This window comes from Chelonia mydas, chromosome 3 (genome assembly GCF_015237465.2).
Source record: "Chelonia mydas isolate rCheMyd1 chromosome 3, rCheMyd1.pri.v2, whole genome shotgun sequence".
NCBI classification, from domain to species: domain Eukaryota; kingdom Metazoa; phylum Chordata; order Testudines; family Cheloniidae; genus Chelonia; species Chelonia mydas.
The window spans coordinates 32490263-32510561 of NC_057851.1; positions in this window are offsets into that span (position 1 = coordinate 32490263).

The window sequence follows — 20299 nt, forward strand, 5'->3', positions numbered from 1 at the left end:
TGGCACAGAATGTCCTCAAGAGTAGATGGGCAAAGCGATCCCCTTCTGTAATCCAATCAGATACCCTTTTGAAGCTAATACACCCACAGTCCCCAACTCCCATTTGGAATTTGATTCTTTGGAGGGCCTTGTGTGGCCTTCCATACCACATGTGAATTGTTTGTTTATAAGTTTGTTTTTTTTTATGGAGCTCATTACTGTTGTATCTCAAAACCTCATAAACATACAATAATTTAGCCTCATAACTCCCCTATGAGGTGGGGAAGTATTATTACCCCCACTTTACAAATGGGGAACTGAAAGATTGATGGCCTGATCCAAAAGCCCACTGAAATCAATGGGAATCTTCCCACTGATTTCAATTAACTTAAATCTGACCCTAAGTGACTTGCCGTAGGTCATAAATGAAAACTATGGCAAAAGTCCCTGGAAAAATCATGTAGCAGGTCCTCAAGGAATCCATTTTGAAGCATTTGGAGGAGAGGAAGGTGATCAGGAACAGTCAACATGGATTCACCAGGGCAAGTCATCCCTGACCAACCTGATTGCCTTTTATGATGAGATAACTGGCACTATGGATATGGGGAAAGCAGTGGAAATGATATACCTTGACTTTAGGAAAGCTTTTGATATGGTCTCCCACAGTATTCTTGCCAGCAAGTTACAAAAGTATGGATTGGATGAATGGACTATAAGGTGGATAGAAAGCTGGCTAGATTGTTGGGCTCAACAGGTAGTGATCCACGGCTCAATGTCTAGGTGGCAGCTGGTATCAAGCAGAGTGCCCCAGGGGTTGGTCCTGGGGCCAGTTTTGTTCAACATCTTCATTAATGATCTGGATGATTGGATGGATTGCACCCTCAGCAACTTCGCAGATGACACTAAGGGCTTGGCTACACTTACATTTTATAGCGCTCTAACTTGCTGGCTCAGGGGTGTGAAAAATCACCCCCCTGAGTACAGCAAGTCAGAGCGCTTTAAAACACTAGTGTAAACAGGCTCTGAGCACTGGAAGCCAGGCTCCCAGCACTTGGAGCTAATCCCCTCATGGAGGTGGATTACTAGGAGCACTGGGAGAGCTCTCTCCCAGTGCTCATGCGCAATCACACTCGCACTTTAAAGCACTGCCGCGGGAGCACTCCCGCGACAACGCTTTGAAGTTTCCAGTGTAGCCATGCCCTAAGCTGAGGGGAGAGGTAGATACGCTGGAGGCTAGGGATAGGGTCCAGATTGAAATAGACAAATTGGAGGATTGGACCAAAAGAAATATGATGAGGGTCAACAAGGACAAGTGCAGAGTCCTGCACTTAGGATGGAAGAATCCCATGCACTGCTAACAGGCTGGGGACCGACTGGCTAAGCAGCAGTTCTGCAGAAAAGGACCTGGGGATTACAGTGGACGAGAAACTGGATATGAGTCAGCAGTGTGCTCTTGTTGCCAAGAAGGCTAATAGTATATTGGGCGGCATTAGTAGGAGTATTGCCAGCAGATCTAGGGAAGTGATTATTCCCCTCTATTTGGCACTGGTGAGGCCACATCTGGAGTATTGCATCCAGTTTTGGGCCCCCCACTACAGAAAGGATGTGGACAAATTGGAGAGAGTCCAGCAGAGGGCAATGAAAATGATTAGTGGGTTGGGGCACATGACTTATGAGGAGAGGCGGAGGGAACTGGGCTTATTTAGTCTGCAGAAGAGAAGAGTGAGGGAGGAGTTGATAGCAGCCTTCAACTACCTGAAGGGGGGTTCCAAAGAGGATGGAGCTGGGCTGTTTTCAGTGTTTGCAGGTGACAGAACAAGGAGCAATGGTCTCAAGTTGCAGTGGGGGAACTCTAGGTTGGATATGAGGAAACACTATTTCACTAGGAGGGTGGTGAAGCACCGGAATGGGTTACCTAGGGAGGTGATGGAATCTCCATCCTTCGAGGTCTTTAAGGCCCAGGTTGACAAAGCCCAGGCTGGGATGATTTAGTTGGGGTTGGTCCTGCTTTGAGCAGGGGCTTGGGCTAGATGACCTCCTCAGGTCTCTTCCAACCCTAATCTTCTGATTCTATGACATTGGGCTTGTAAGGTGAATCTCTGTCATTTTGAGACCTTTGAATGGAAAGAACTGTGAAAAGGCAACATTTATTATCACAAAGTAGATTAAGAGAAAAATATGTTTTAAACATATCAAATCATGGTTAAATTATGTGCAATGGTTTTAACTGGGAGTTTTTGCCCAATCCAATCAACAATTTCCAATCAATAAAAAAAATCCACATAATTAAACATTGTAATTCTGGATTATCTTTAATAGTGAGAGACCATGTCTTCATCTTTAAAGCATTGGAATATTGTGTTATGATTATGTCACAATCAATCTATAATTGTTTCAACTGAATAATACTGTATTGGTCTCCTTTCCTCATGACTGAAGACCGTTAGGTAAGTCTTTGCAAACTCTACCCAGCTAATTGTAAATATTTCTTTATTCCCCTGCCATGAGATTTGTAGAGCTAAACAGTTTTTAAACTTTAGTTTTGTTTTTAATGCTTTAAATAAAATCTTGATTTAGAGGTTTTTTTTATCTCCTTACCTATATTTTTGCAATTCTTATAAGTAACCCAAACCTATTTTATTATGCACACACACATACCCACATTCTCCCTCCTATTGGCTCTGTCTATGTAATACATGCATAAAACTTGCAGTTTAAAGCTGCAAATTCTGAAATAACTGTGAGAGAAAAATCACATAATGATATTAATTATATCTTTCACAAGTCTGTTTTATAAAGTACCTATTATTCTGTGGCCTAGCTTGATTTCTTATCATTCACTGACCCATCTGGTAAAGTCACAGACAAACTTTGGCAGAGGTGTAACTTGATAATTAAAAAGTATGTTATCTCTTGCCAGCTTGTTATAGCCAAGTGTAAACTGAATGCTAGCTTTCCCTAATCCCATCAACCCAGTCTGTAGGAAGGGTCAGGGGTCAGTAACTGCTTCTAAAAACACTGTTCAATTGAATCCAAACAAGCTCTTACCTACTAAGCAGCTGCTCACAAACAATTCTGAATCTGTGCTCATTACCAATTGTGAAAGTCTCCTGTTGCAAGAAAAGCTGGGTTTTGAATAGACCCCTAATGCACCAGTAAGTCTGCATTTGATAGGCTACGATCTAAAGTCATCAAATTATTATTTTTCCAAGCACAAAGTTTTGGAAACCAGTTAAAACTAGCTGGCATATGCTCTGATTCTGGCAGGAAGTGATACATGTTGATTTAAAAAACAAAACAAAACAAATTTGTACAAGAAGTAAACCTTCTAGCAATCAGAGTAAATGTAATAACATCTAGAATTACAAAAGAGGATATAAAATGTTTGCTTGTCAGTGTCTACCAGGGAAATTTGTGCATGTATGTATTGGAGGGAAAGAGGCTTGTAAACTGAATACTACTATCCAAACACTTTAGTGGTTAACATGGATTAGAGAAACATTTTTTTGTTTCCTGACTAGGGTTAGCTTTACTATAATTATTTATTATTGTTGTTATGCTGTTATATTACCATATTGCCATAAGAGGGCCAGGAAATGGTACTGCTAAAAGAAGGAGCAGACGTGAGACACCCTGAACGTGTGAAAGGGAATTTCTACCTCTTGTACAGATTAAACACCGCACATGAAAGCAGGACAGGTTTGAGCAAGTGAAGATTTATTCATTGGTTTTCACTAAAGTAGAGATATTTCTTTTTTAAACAAGGAAAATATGTTGTCAGTGGTTATCTATAAAATCAGATTTCCATATAATCAAATAAAGTACAGGACCTCCACAGTTATAAATTAGTGACTGATTCCTACTTCCACTTACTTCATTGGGAACTGGATAAAGCCACCTGTGTATTTCTATTTTTTTTAATTAAAGAGAAATTAATTTGTTTCTCTGTTCTAATCAACCTCCTGCTTTTAACTGTATTTCTTGTTGAATAGTGAGAGATGTCCCTGAGAAAACCAGAAAATTTGAAATGTGAAAATCCAGGAGTAACTCACCTGCAATGAGGATTAGGTACAGCTCAGCACTTAGGACAGTTAGTCAAAAGGTTTATGTGCCTGTGACTCAGAGAATCACTCTCTGGCCCCAGGATCTCCCTATCTCCTTCCACTTACTCCAGAGGGATGTACATTTTGCTTGCCTTTTCCTGGTGCATCTTACTTCCCTCTCTGTGCCAACTGTGCTTTAGCTGCACTGGATAGTCGACTGGGGTATGGAGAAAGGAGAGTCAGAATCAAGAACGCTGCCTACATTGTGACCCATGATATGGGTATCCCATGCAGAGGAGTAAGGAAGTGTCTTATGCCTCTTTGTTTCCTTGTGTTGAGTGCATAATGCACACTATAATTGTGCCTTTAATCTTTTGTATATATCATGTCCCTGGAACCTGTAAATCAAATAGTGCTTCTCTTTCTGCACTGTTTTGCTTTTGCTTTCCATCTGCAAATCTTAAAGCAGTTTATGCAGCTGGCTAAGCACCCTGAGACAAATATACTAGGTGACTTGCCCAAGCTCAAGCTAAGAAAAGAACGTAGCTGTGCTGACTCCCAGCTCTGCTTTCAACCCACTGGCCCTTAGCTGTTCCTCTACCACAGGGGTTCTCAAACTTCATGGCGCAGTGACCCACTTCTGACAACAAAAATGACTACACGCCCCAGGCTGGAGGGACCGAAGCCTGAGTCTTGCCACCCTGTGAGGAGGGGCGCAAAGCCAAAACCAAAGCCCCGCCCCCCAGGCAGGGGGACCAAAGCCAAAGGGCTTCAGCCCCATGCAGAGGGCCTAGATCCTGAGCCCCGCCACCCAGAGCTGAAGCCCTCAGGCTACAGGTTTGGTCCCAGGCGGCAGGGCTTCGAAGCCCTGGGGACCACATTAAAACCGGCTCACGACTCCCAACCTACAGTCTGAGAACCTCTGCGCTACCACATACATTCCAGCTGGTTTTCTGATGTTAATGCCATGATGGATTTTACAGTAAATACAGCTTTATAAAAGTTGAACAAAAAATTGCTATAAATACATTATATCTGACCTATGACACTGACCTATAGTCAAAGTTTTATCTGGAGACGTAAGAATATAAAAATATCTATTTGTGAGTGATAGAGAGGGAGATGGGAGTTGGTAGGGGGCACAGTTCTTTGGATTCCAGAGGCAGCACTGGTATATAGTATATGACAGGAATTGCCATGTTAAGTAAATGTGCTTAATTGAAATGGGGATTCATTAGTGTCAAGCATTTGTGTGAGAGGAAGGAGGGTCCAGTGGTTAGAGCACTAGCCTATGACTTGGATTCCATTCCTAGCTGTGTCACAGATTTCTTGTATGATATTGGGCAAGTCACTTAGTTTTTCTGGCCCTCAGTTCCCCATCTGCAAATTGGAAACAGTTATACTCCCCTACCTCACAGAGATGTTGTGAAGATAAATACCTTAAAGATTGTGAGGTGCTCAGATGCTATAGGGTAATGGGAGCCATATATGTACCTTAGATAGGTAGTGTGTATGTATGCACGTGCCGTTGAGTTGCTTGCTTACTTTCAGGTGCCATCAGCCTCCATAGTAATGTTTATTTTTCTGGGGACTTTGCATGTTGCCTTTTTTAACATACTCCTTGAAGAGCAGGGACAAGAGCACTGTCAAGGTCTGAGCCTTCCCTCTTCACTATCGTCTCACTGTCCACCTTCCCTTACTGAATTTCCCCCTCCTTCCCCCACACTGGAGGTGCCTTCGTTACCCATGTTAGCAGCCAGCCATTCAGATATACTCCAGCCGTGAATTTGCCCCAATGGATTTTGCTTTCAATACAGCATACCATTGTGCAAGCCAATGAACACAAATGCTAACTTTCAAAATATCATCCCTAGTGGTAGCATTGGGCAGCCTATGTGAAGTGAGTTTGTTGTCTCAGTCCACTTCCCGGTGGATTAGTGTTCACACTATTAAAAACACCACCATAAATGGCAAGATCAGCAGAGGCTAAAGATGAATGAGCTAGGGAGAATGAGCTAACCTCTCACTCTCAGAGTATGTCTACACTGCAGTTGGACATGTCATTTCCAGCTCAAGAAGACATACTCATGCTAGCGCTGAATGAGCTAATGGAATAAAAATAAGGTTATCATATTTCATGTTCCCCAAAAGAGGATGCTGCAGGGGAAGGAGGGAGGAGCTGGGGGGCATAGCTGGGGGTGCTTGAGATGATACCTGTGGCAGGGATCCTTACTGGAAGTAGGGGGCAGTGTCTTATAGAATCATAGAATATTAGGGTTAGAAGAGACCTCAGAAGGTCATCTAGTCCAATCCCCTGTTCAAAGCAGGACCAATCCCCAACTAAATCATCCTATCATGGTGGCTGGCACTAAATCTTCCTATCATGGTGGCTGGCACAAGCCGAGGATGCAACTACAGTCGTCAGTCAGCGCTTCCCTGCAGGACACCCTACCCAAGCTGAGAGCTGGGGCCTCGGTGGTTGGGATCCTACAGCTGTGGCTTGCAGGGGAATGGATCATCAGCTGCAGATGCAGAGGAGGGACCAATTGGGAAGCGGACCAATGGGGGCTCTTTCTGAGTTGCAGCATGTCTGCTCTGCAAAAACCCTGGACACTGCCGGTTATTTGAAAATCCCATCTAGACAGAGAAAGGAGGCTCAAAAAAGAGGCTCTGTCTGGGAAAACCCAGACACACAGTAACCCTAATTAAAAACAGAAGCATAGCCACAGCGGTGCTGGTAGCAGGTGTAGCTAGCTGCCCTGAGTACGAGCCATCTGAGATCATAGGCATATACTCAAAGTGGCCAGCCCCTCCTGCCTCTTAGGCTGCTGCAGCCAGATTTCTATTTTTAGCATGTTACCTTAATCAGAGCTAGCACCGGTATATCTCTTCAAGTTTGCAATTACACCTTCCAGTTCCAGTGTGGACATTCCCTTAGAGATGGCTCTGCCAAGGGCCGGATGGGTGAACACTGGTGGAGCTATTTGCTTCTGCACTCTGCATAATGACAGTAAAAGATGTCAAGCTCCAGGGCTGACTGAAAAGCACCTTTCACCAGAATTCACACGATATCAGAAGCATTCATGTATCACTTCTCATCTTTGTTATTCATTCTGTGGATAACAGCTGCAGAGTCAGCACATTTTATTATTATTTAGAACATTAAAAAATCAATTTCCCTTTTAATAGCATTACAAAATATGCAATTTTCATTGATAGGAAATAACAACATTTAAGATTCAAGTCCTCATAGGATTATTTTCTTTAAGAAAAACCATGTGTTTCCCACATCACCTGTGCAGTCCTTTGCTTTAGCTTTGTCTTCAGGTGTCCATTAAACTTAAATATTTCTGTTTTCGGTGAGCATGGAAAGCCAATGGGTTATCTAGTACAAGATCCCCCAATTTAAGTGTGGAGCCAAATTCTGCTCTCATTGACAGCGGTGTAAATACAGAATAACTCAATTGGCTTCAGTGTGGGGACTCCAGATTTTCACCAATATAACTGAGGGAAAAATTTGGCTTGTTAAGTTTATCTTCTACTGTTGAGCTGTTTATAGGTAACTTCTGTTTAAAATCGAAGTTGAACTTTTCCAAGTGGCTCTCTACATAAATCAGCATCCAAGTACATCTGGTCTCATAAAAATACCTTATTTTCTAGGCTCTGTTAATCTTTATTTGAATGTTACTCTTTGTTTGGCTTCAAATCCTAAATAACAGCAACTTACTAACAGCATGGGCTTAATTTAAAACTAACAATGACAGTTTAAGACCCCCTGAAAAAGGGTTAACAGTAGAGCATACAGTACAGTATCTGCTTAAAAAAATAAGCCCTTAAATCATTTTAAGTTTAAAAGAAGTTTTCTTTGCCTCCCTCCTCCTCCTTTTTTTTTATGTGAGACCATCCTAACTGTAAGAGAAAGTTTATGCAGGTGGTATGAATCAGACCCGGGGCTCACTGAGGCAAACTATAGCCTCAGAAAGCACAGCAGGCTCTAACTCTCACAGGGATGTGCCACTAAAAGAAGCATAACAAAAACCAGAGAAGAACAGGCCTGCAGTAATCTCCTTGCCCTAGCCGAAAAACACGGGTGAAGGAAAGCTGCCCTCTCATTATGGATTTGGTCTCAAGGTTAGAATTAGACCCTTAGGGTAAGCAGCTGTCAATTAGAGATAACTCCAACCAATGCTGTCTGAAATCTTGGACTTATCTCCTAGCAACTCCCCTTCTTTCAGGGCAACAACCCTTAGCTCTGCCTTCAGCTCAAGAGTCATCCTGAAGACAGTGAAATAACCTTTTCAATTTGGGCAGATGCATAAAGAATTCAGCTTCTAGAGCCTGCGTGAAGCCTGTGTGACATTTGACTGAAGATGGGTTTTAATCTAGGCCAATTCTATATTTGTTTTGTTTTTAAAATGGCAGATGTTGAGATTTAGATGATTTACTAAAAAGTGTTCTCAGAGAATACCTACAAATTCACTTGGATTTTTGCAAGTATCCCTTTGCTTAAAGATATGCACAGCTATCGTGTTTGTATATCTGCCGCTGCATCTCCCATTTGCATTGCCTTTTACATCAAGAGAAATTTGCCAACGATGGAGAATTAAGAGTGGCCATGGTTACAGCAGGAACTCTGGGGCTCTCTTTATCTAATGTGGCAGGGTATATAGAAAGCTGACAAGCATAAATCCTATTAGGAAAAGCACAAGGTTATGCACCCTTTATATAGGGAACACCACAGAATTTAAGGGGTAAGTGTAAATGATACCAAAAGCCACATCTATTTCTGGAGTGTTCCATTCATTAGAATTTTAGATCCATCGTGTTTATCTTTCCTAATCTCAGATTGCCTGGTGAACGGACTAAAAGAGAGAGAGGGTGATAGCGGAAAAATAAGGGGGGAAAAAGAGCTTGTCTTTGATTCAGTTGGGGTCCATATTCACAAAGGGATCACTCAGAAATTTTGTACAAATTTCACGAGCAGAATGTAAGCGCAATGAGGGGCCTAATAAAGCCACTTGTCCTTTAATCAAAGATTCAGCTCAACATGAGTCCTTTGTGAGACAACAGCATCATTCTCCACCCAGGCTAACCCCTGAACGCAGAGCAGCTTTCTGAAGTGACGCATACAGATCAAGCCTCATCTTTCTTTATCTCGTTTGAGAAATATGATTGTCTGATCCATTTTACAAACAAAGAAAACATTTTTTTGAAAACTGCCTGTGGTAAGCAAGGGGATGTTTGCATGAGTACTGGCAGCCCCTCTAGAAGAGATAAAAAGCAGATGGGCTGACATGATGGAACGAGTGCAGCTCCATTCTGCATTTGGTGCGACTGTGCATAAAAATGGCTGACATTTGTATGCTAGTGAATACATGTAAGCGGGTATGGGCTTGTTACTATACATAACGACAGTTCCAGGTTTCCTCGGACTTTATCAGTCCCACATAAATGTACATACATTATTTTTACCTTACTTATATCCATTTTACAGTAGAATTTCTCAAGATTTTTAAAGGTTTGTCTTTATTTTATCATTTGTAAACAACAGACAATTTCAGGAAGGAAACATAGGATCTGGGACTTTGGAAATACCTTGTTTATTATTTGGTCAATGGAGCTGATGTCCATTATTTTAAAAATAATAGTGTATAAGATTATTGAATATTGAGAGAGAAAATATTAGAATTCATGATACCTATCTAGTGTCTAATTCTGTTGTCTTTATTCACACTGAGTAGTATCTTACTTTCTGAATAAGACCCATTGACTTGAGAATCTGGCCCTTAATAATTAGGAAACAATATCGCTTCCTGTTTAAAATTCTGAAAACATTTCCAAATGGTATGGTGACGCTTTACATAAAAGGCCACAAAGAAATACAAATAAGAATGGCCAAACAGAAAGTGAACATAAAAATAAAGAAGTTAATTCAACACATTTTTACTCTGGAGTTACATCAGTATAAATCATTTTTACAGCTGCTTAAAACAGTGTTACATTGTTGTGGTGAATCAATCCCCAAATTCTTAAGAGTCCAATTTAATTGTCTTCCATCTTCATTTGTTAAGTGCCTATCACTATAGATTGCTGCTTATTACCTCAAACAGCACAAAAGATATTATTTTAAGAGGCTACCAAGGAAAGGGCTCAATCCTACATTCCTGGCTGATATCACTGGGAGTTTTGGGTATATAAGGTATCAAGCGGGATATTACTTGACACTGGATAATCAGAAATGGTAACATTTTACTATACAATGAAAAGCCTAGAATGGGAATCAGAGGGGGGAAAATAAAAAGGGAAAAAGGAAGAGGAGTTAAAAATACACTTTGTAAATGTTTAAAATTAAAATGACCAGATATAGAAAATATCAAATATAATTTAGAATATTTTGTTTGTTTTGATTTAATTGATAGTTTATTTCTGACATATGCCTGATATGCAGCCATCAGGCGGATCCCTAAGATGTGTCTGAAATTAACCTCTTCACCACCCCCACCCACACAAAGGTAAATGTGTGTTTTGCATTATAGGATAATGGATTTACCTAGGAGTGCTAGAAGGGAACCTTCTCTCTTCAATCAAAGCCTGGTCTGAATTCTTTCAGTCACAAAATCTTGCAGATCATTACCATTCTACTTTTCGCTGCAGAATAACAACACAAAATCCTGTAGACTTTATAGGCTACTGGGCTCTAATGGACTTCAGTGAGTTTTACTACTGTGTTTTGCACTTCTTCCCTGTTCAACATAGCCTATAAGAATATGCTTAACTTTAAGCACATGCTTAAGTGCTTTGTGGAATAGATGCTTAGAAAACAGGCCTACATGGTTTGCTGAACTGAAACATAATTAAGGACTGATGGTTCAAATTTAATATCTCCATATAAACAATATAAGCAAATATTGTTCTACAGCAAAGATCACGATCATCAGAGATGGTAAAAAACAGGCTGAAAAATGAAAATGTTGTTTTTCAAAAAAATTGTGAAAAAATGTCTTTCTCCATTTTTTTCAATTGTTTGGTGGGAAATCTGTTGCCCCGTCACACTTCCCCCGCCCCCCACCCCCCTGATTTTCCTTTCTGTAAGTTGGACAACTTTGGAGAAGTTATAGAATAGCAAAGGATAAATGAAAATAAAATTTTAAAAGTGAACAAAAAAGAAAAAAAAGCCTGAACATAATTTATTTTATTTTAGTCAGTGGCAAAATGGCAGATGGGGGTGGGAGAATAGAAAAAAAGGGGAGAAAGGGGGAAATGAGGGATTTGATTATGATGTGTAAGTACCTTCCCATAGAGAAAATTCCAGCTACTAGAGGGCTCTTTAATCTAGTAGAGAAAGTCATAACAAGAACCAACATCTGGAAGTTAAGTGGCTTCAGAGCAGGCTAGCTCTGCAAGTAATTACCTAGGGTTCCAGGTGGGTTTGTACTGCCTTGCCTGTGCTGAAGTGCACGCTGCTGCGGCTTCACTGCTGCCAGTTTCCAAACTGCCTAGATTAAAGATGACTTGAGTAGGTCTACATGAGCGGCAGTCACACCCGTGACTGCCCTGTAAATATACACACTGGAGGATATGTTTTAGTCAAACACAAGTTATTGAACTCATTACCGGGTGAAATCCTTTGCCTTGTACTATAAACAAAATCAAACCAGATGATCTAGTGGTCCCTTCTGGCCTTAACAACAACAAAAATCCATGAATTTATGAAACAGGAAGTTCTGTAATTTCAAAATTTTACATTCTGAAATTTTGAACACTCCATTTTCTGAAAAAAACATTTCATTGAACAAAAATTTTACTTCCTTTCAAAGGCTTCAAAACTTCAAAATTTTTCTTTTTATTGTATTTATTTATTTATTTATTCTGCAAAACTGTTCTTCCTTTTTTTTTTTTAGCCACACTAATGATCATGTCCATGGGACAGTTTGCATGAGTTAAACCAAAAGGACTTCTTTCTGTGAGATCAGATCTGTGAACTTATTTTGATTTATTTGCAAACCATGCCTATGAATTCTTGACTAATTCTGTCTTTTTAGCACACCGGAAATGCCCACTTACCTCATTGTGAATTTGGGGTGTGCCAGGAGTGCAGCAATGGTCATCTCATGAAAATGTATTTGCATTCCTAATCTGGTGTACAAATTCAAACAGAGGCAATCTTTGTGAAGACTATGGGCCCAATTTAGCACAGAACTGTATTGAAGTAAGTGCAGTTCCAGCCATTTACAACAAGTATAAATGTGGTGCTATGTATACAATGAACACCCATATTCCTGTGCAATACATTTATACTTGTCAAAATTGCACACGTTAAGTAGACTGAATGACTTTAAAACTAGTCTAAATGCAATTTTCAGTTGCAAAATACTATATGTACTCAACACCAATCAATTTCGTATCTGTATAGTATCTTGGTGGTCTTTATCTCAAACCTGGACATTGCATAAAAAATAAAATAAAATTATATTAAGCGCAGAGTTTTAAAGAATTCTCTTAATAAGCGTGCATAACAGAAATTGGCTAGTATCCAACATACCAGGATGCCTGTGGCCACATTCAAAAACACCCTCTTAAACTCAATCACAGATACAATTTTTCTCATTCTTCCTTTAGTTAAAACTAATACTCACATTTTTTTAAAATGCTAGTTTTCTCTGTGCTCCTATTGTTATTTCAGTGGTGGTTAGTATACCCCTGTTTCATGGCGCTCACTGGTGTCTTGCTGTGTTTCATTTAACTTGCATAGCATCTGCAGCAATTAGCTGTTCATGCCTCTATTTGCTTTCCTGTTTTGTGCATTCCCTTTCATGTATCAGATGTTTGCAAGTTTTCCATTAGACATTTCCTGCTTCTAATAGATTTTTGCAAGGATTTTGCTTTGAGCTATGGAGGCTCCAATTTGTACTGAAATGCTTGGTTTTATTTTGGGGCTAGCGATAGTGGTTTTCCCCTCTCCCTCTTTCTTTCTAGAAAACATTTCAGTCATTTTGGAGAAAAATATATTTCTTGGCAAAAAAAGTGAATATGGATCCTGCACTCAATGTCATGACCTGATCACATCCCATTTGTCAGGGTATACTTCTAAAATAAAAGCCCTAAATCCATACATGTAATTCCACTCAGTTAATGGCTGCAAATAAGTGGCAAAATTTGTGCATGACATTTTTAAATGCAGTTTTGTACCTCAACTTATGCATGTCACCTTCTTTGCCTAGTTTTTTTTTATTTTAAATAATGGCTTTCTGTGCTGGGTTTAACAGACAAACAAGTATCTTTAATTAGCTTTTGAAACGAAAATATATTCACCCTTAAAATATTTCAAATAAGTATCAGCACTGAGAGATGGCTGTCAAAATTAACAGTAAGGGCATAACTGTTGCACTGAAATTTATACATGAAAAGTGGATTTTATTTTACAAAACTGTTTGATATGTTTATGAAGTTAAATAGATATGGCACCAATCTTTTAATCCTCTCATCCATATTACACCAGCAAAACAACATATCCTCATATACTACGGCAGCCAAAGACAGTGTCCTGGTGTTTATGTAATAATGCATTATCTGTCATCCCTTCATTCACACAGTGTGAACATTACTAGATTTTCGTTTTGTTCATAGAATAACCAAACCAAGGACTTGAAATCATCAAAGGAAACTGTCAATTCATAATACATCACGTGTACTTTGAATTTAGAAATGAGTTGAACGTTTCAGAGTTTTATTTATTAAGGTCAGCCCTGGATTTGAATTCAAAATGCGGGGGAGCAGGGATGGAGGAGGGCTGCTGACTCAGGAAACCTGCTGGGACTTTGTGGCCTACTGCTAGGCAACAGCCCATCCCCAATACAGCAAACATACGACCACAAAATGAATGACCTCATCTACAAATCAGCTATTTGATATGCAGATCGGACTGCAACCCTCTTCAAATACAGCTCTGCTCCGGCAGCAGGTGCAGCATAAAAGTACATGGCCTTTCCCTATTTTGAAAGCCAGGACGGGTTTGCGTTCTCTCCCTCTGGTCCACAGTAATTCTTGAAGCACCATTATCTTCATTTTTTATTTAGACCTTCCATTTAAAGAAAGCATGGCTCATCCTTTATGTTCCTTTTCATGCCCCTAACCTTAGGTCAAGACAAGAAGAGGTAGGATTAAGAAGCTGCTTTAGCAATTTTAATTATTTCTTCAGCATCTTAATACAAAGCTAAAATAAGAAGAGTAACACCACAAAATACATCTGCAATTTTTAATGTGCTTTTCATTAAATAACACAGGTATCTTTGCAAATGATGATTGAAACATCCTTTTCTAAAATGGCACTCATCTTTCCATTTGCATAGTAACCACTGCATTTACAGAGAAGGAATTCTATTTGTGTAGCTATTTTCTAACTCAAGTCTGTATAAATTGGTATTTCTGCTGTCTGATAATTGAACTCAATGCTGTTTTGGGGCTAACTTGACAAAGAATGATAGCATGTTGGGTCACAGAATTAAGCCATTTTTCAGCTGTGAGGTAAAAGAATAAAGAGCTACTATCCTTGACTATGAACCAGTCCTGAGTCTCTTAGTGGGCCTCAATGAGTAGTAAAACACAAGAACGCAATATAATTTGTATTGTCTGTGGTTGCAGGTTATGTCCTGAACTATTACTATTTATGTCATAAACTATTACAGCTTTATAGCTATGCTGCTGGTATTAACTAAATGAAAGGGTTATCTGTTCTAAATCTTGTAGTCTATATGATAGTTTATGTTAAATTCATCAAGAGCCATTGATGAAAAAGGAGCTGGAAATGCTGCAGGTCTAACAGACACCAATCTACAGTGCAACATGGGGGGAAAAGCAAGATATTGTGTGGTGTATGTTCCTTCTGAGCTTCTACCACATGCTATTGTAGTGGGTAACTGAACATCTCCAACACTGCAAGATGTATTCAGCTGCTGAACCCTAAGGAAGGTCTAAATCTTTGGACTGTTTGTTAGGGAAAATATGACTAAAGCGATATTTACAGTTTTGTTCTATGGTTTAAGGTGTGCTGTAGTTATAGGTGGTCAGAAATATGCTGTCGAAATCTATTAGTTTCCACAAAACTTTCATCAGGGAGGTTTTTGGATCTGAGAGAAATTCTATAGGAATTTTGTCAGGAACTGGTGTAGGAGATGGAAGACTCAGGTTCATGCCCCAGTTCTGCCTGATTTGGAGCATGCACACACATTACTGCCCCAAACAGAATTGTCATCCTCTGGTCAGCTTTTACTGTAATACTTTGTTTGCATCCATGTCTGAATTCAAATAGAAATGCACTCACAATGAGGTAGGTATTATCAGATTTATCCAGTCTAGTAAATTATTTCCCAAATACTTCTGCAATTAATTCCTAGTGATCTGTAGCTTGTTAATAAGCAGGTTTCAGAGTAGCAGCTGTGTTAGTCTGTATTCGCAAAAAGAAAAGGAGGACTTGTGGCACCTTAGAGACTAACAAATTTAAGTGAGCATAAGCTTGTGTGAGCTAAGGTGCCACAAGTACTCCTTTTCTTTTTGTTAATAAGCAGTTTCTTATGAGAATTAAATATTTGAAATTCAACCTGGTATGATTGATCAGAGGATACGTGGCATATTTTTGCTTATTGTCTGGATGAACATCACTCTTTAAACCAGATCTGCAGTGCAAACACTTCTGATTGTGAATTCAGTTTGCTTTGAATGAATATTCTGAAATATTTGCTTCAAAGTTACCGATTTGACAAACGTTCCTGACTGTAAACTCATTTGCTTGAATACTTATGGAAAGTAAACACAACTGCGGGCAAATATTATTAAAACAATTTAGTGTATACACTCAAATGAATATTAGTGAACATTTTTGTGATATTTTCCTAATTCTGTCAAGTATGATGCTACCTCTAGACATAACTGTTACAAAATATTTTGGATTTAAGTGTTGTGGGCTTATTTCTGAACTGATCTACACATGTTCCTTTATCCCCAAGATCTCCTACCAGGACAGAGGACCATGTTAAAATGCTGCCAAACCCCAGATCTTTCTGCTGAGTGAGATAAAATTAGGGACAAATAAGAGCCGTCTTATCTTTTGGGATTTACTATCACTCAGTTTGCATGGGCACTGGAAAACCACGTGTCGGGGCTATGGCTCCTTGGGCCTCCTCAGCAGACATGGCCCTGCCCTGCTAGTATAATACAGGAGGTGACAAGCATACCCCCCCCCCCCCCCCGTTGGAAGGAATACGTAGAAACTGGCACTTCCTCTGCAGCAGTGTTTTGGCTCTCGCTTGAGAGGGTCTGTGATTAGGCAATCGATCATGGGGCAGTAGGGAAAGAAGGATCCTTTTTCTCTTGCCAGTGAGATAGGATTTAATCTTGGTAAGGGACTGCACCATTACAGTACTTGGATGTGTACTTGGGCTTCTGTATGTTTGTGTGAGGTACCTCTGAGAGCAGTTCTGGTCACTTAGCAACCATCTAGATTACATCTCTCCTGCTCAAAAAGGGCCAGTTGCCGTGAGTGCTCTTGTACGTAGGAGTCATGGCCCACTTTGAGAAATCTGGCCATTGCCACTGCAGAGACCATCTTTGGGCTGCAAACTACTAGTGTGTTCCTGGGGAAGATTCACTTTCTATTTTTGTAAGCTGCATTCTTTTACCTCACTACATAATTCTAAAAATAGTTTGGTTTCCCCTTATTCACACCAGGCCCTCAATACACCTCTTTGAGGTGCTCATAGCCACACATGCTGTGGTACCTTGGAGGCACTCAAGGCATTCCCTTGTAAAATCCCCATTCACTTCCCTAGATAGCACCCTCTATGGCTATTTTCACCTGTACTACCTTTAGCCTTAACAACTTATCCCTGATTATCCAGTATCACAGCTGGCTCTAGAATTTAAGAATCCCTATCGCTCAGTCCCATGAGTAGCTGACTAACAATAGCACTGAATGCTGCCTCTTCTGTCAGGTATAGAGGCATACTTACCCTTTACCTCTTAAGTCCTTTAAAAATATATCTGGAAGACAGAGAAGAGAAATTCCAACTCTTGGGGAGCTTCATTCTGACCCATAAGCATTAGAGAACTTTCTGATTAACCGGAGTTGGAATCTGTCATCTCAGTCTCTTTTTATTTCTCTCTCTCTCTCTCTCAATAGGATTTAAATAAAGAAGTAAATGGAGACTAGGCATCTATACACATCACCAGAGGCAGTATACCCTTCTCTCCCCACCCCTTCCAGCAGCATGACTCCAGCTGTTGGAGAGAGCTCTTGGTACGGAAGGCATCTTCAGTGAAGATTGTGCACTTTGACAGGGCTAGGTAATAAGAAGTGATTAAAAATCATTTCTGAGGCAGCTCAGTGGCATCTGTTAAGATTTTTAGCCTTTCCCCCTTGGGAGATCACAATGCACTTTCTCCCGGCCCTGCCTCACAAGAGGCGGCAGCTGCCGCTGCTGTCCCTGAGCCTGAGAGGGGTTGGGGGTGGTGCCCAGGCCCTGCTGGGACAATTTGAAAGAAGGAAATTGTTCCAGTCTGGTTGAAATGCAAACAGAGAAACCCCAGGAAAATCCTGATGTGTGGGGCTGGGGGGGGGGGGGGGCAGGGGAGAAGGGGCGGGAGAGCAGGAATCACAGATCATACGGTATTTGGCCTATCTTCTATCGCCAAATGCATCCCACTAAAGGAAGGAAGCACAGAGAATGAACTCTTGCAAGAATATGATCCACCACGCAGTGCTGCTGCAACTTTAACCCCTTCATAGCATGTTTCTGGGCAGTAATTTGAACTGAATGCTTTTGCAAAGCAGTAGATTGCAGGCTGTACCTGGAAATCCTACAAGCACTGGAGAAGCATATTTCTTTGGTGGTGTGTGCAGGAAATGCTCTGGTTGAAACAAGTGTGTCTTCGCTTTTGCTCTAGTTTTTTGAAGGGAAACATTATTAAAGCAGCGTGGAGATGTATTTTCAGCCCTGCAGCCTTGAAAGAGTTATTACAAATCAGAGGATAAAATGTCAATGATGCTTGATGCAGAGAAATGTGCAGAGTTAGCAGATAAGGCTGCTGAGCTGGTAGCACCAAGCCCTTGCCTCTCAACACTGTGAAATTCTGGGTTTCAGTATCCAGCCCTGAAGCAGGTCCTGCTTGAGGCGTTGGGCCAGACTGTGGTGCTCAACTATCGACCAGTGCTGGGCACAGAACACAGCTTACTCCTGGGGGAATTCTGCACCCAAAAAAATTAAATTTCTGCGCACATTTTAAAATTCTGCATATTTTCTTTGTCAAAATAACACAATATAATTGCATCAGTTTCAATTATTTTGGTAATTTATTTCAAAATACCTGTCAGCAAGTATGTCTGCAACAATACAGACAACAAAAAAGATTCAAGAACTGTTTTTTTGACAAACAGATTCTTTACTAGGTATATTAATACAGAACTTTGATTGATAATTCATTCATTTAAACTAAAATATAGAAACATATTTCCCGCACCCCTCAGAATCAGTGCAAAGGCTTGGAGGAGTCAAGGGTAACTTAGGAGCTGAGGAAGAGGGAAGTAATTGCTGGGAAGGAGCCTGGGCGTGAACCTGGAGGGTTGTTTGGTGTGAGAACTATGGAACAGGGGTTTTGGGAGGAAGGGGAAGCAGGAGTTTAAATTTGTCCACTTTTGAAGGGGCATATTAGAGCAGCGGCCAGGGCTGGAGCAGTGGCTGAGGTTGGGGCTGGCTGGGTCAGCGGCTGGGGCTGGGGCAGCAAACAGCGGTCAGCTGCTGGGGCTGGAGCAGCAGCTGGGGCTAGAGCAGATATACATACTTTTAGATGAATATTGGGGGGAGGTGGGCCCCTGATTGCCCCCCCCACGTGCATTCCCATGGCGGGGAAGGTTTGTTGGGGAGCCTCCCACGTGCAGACCCTAGCCTCTCCCATTCAGTCAGACACATCTGTCCCATCCCTGTGTGTCCCTACACCCTCCCTCCTCCTGTATGTCCCTGCACCCCACTCTGCTACCCCCTGCGTCCCCTGTGGCCCTGTACTCCCACTCCCATTCAGCCCCGGCTCAATGCTGTCACCCCACTAGCACCTGGGCCCCCACCCCAGTCCGTCCCTCCCACTAGCCCTTCTGAACCCCCAGTCTATATGACCCTCCAGCAGCCCCATGTGACCTGCTCTGTCCATCCCCCTCATATCCTGTCCCTCCTCACCTGGCCCCGTGGGAAGAATGCTTTGAGGAAGGGAGCCACTGCCCTATCTCTCTCCGTGGCTAGCTGATTTGGCCTGAAGCCCTCTCTTCTGGCAACACAGCAGCCCCTGGGGAGGGGGTGTGAATTGTGGCGCCTCCCCAGCAGAATATATTTTCTGTGGGGGGAAAGAAATTCTGTGGGGGACATGAATTGTGTGTGTGTGCAGTGGTGCAGAATTCCCCCAGAAGTAACAGCTGCACCACCCAGGAGAGCACTGGGGGGAATTGTGCCCAAGCTTGCCAGCTTTCTGGGAGAGTGAGCAGGCTGCATCGTACTTTGATGCAGTCCACTCCCGTACCAAGAGAGCTCATGGTCTGACCTCCACCTCATCCCTCCCACCCCTGGGGGCACATGAAGAAAACAATCTCTGCATAGTCCATCAATGGCTATTAGCCAAGATGGTCAGGGACACAAACCCTGCTCCGGGTGTCACTAAACCTCCAACTGCCTGAAGCTGGGGCTGGACAAGAGGGGATAGATCACTCGAAATTGCTCTGTTCTGTTCATTCCCTCTGAAGCATCTGGCACCAGCCACTATCAGAGACAGGCTACTGGACTAGGTGCATCACTAGTCTGACCCAGTATGGCCATTCTTGTTCCTAAAAAGAAAAGGAGTACTTGTGGCACCTTAGAGACTAACCAATTTATTTGAGCATAAGTTTTCGTGATGATGCATCCGATGAAGTGAGCTGTAGCTCACGAAAGCTTATGCTCAAATAAATTGGTTAGTCTCTAAGGTGCCACAAGTCCTCCTTTTCTTTTTGCGAATACAGACTAACACGGCTGTTACTCTGAAACCATTCTTGTTCCTGTGAATGCAGGAACTGTGATTGTCCAATGTCCTAGAGTTTGCCCCCTGCCCTCCCTGCACTCATTCAGCAGGAATAATCTGGCTCCTTGGGTCAGAAAAAGCAAAAACACATCCTAATTTCTAACTCTAAACAAGGAAGTTCTCTCTAAGGCCTGGTCTACACTGGAAAGTGTTTGCCAGGATAGCTATATTAGCAAACTCTCTTA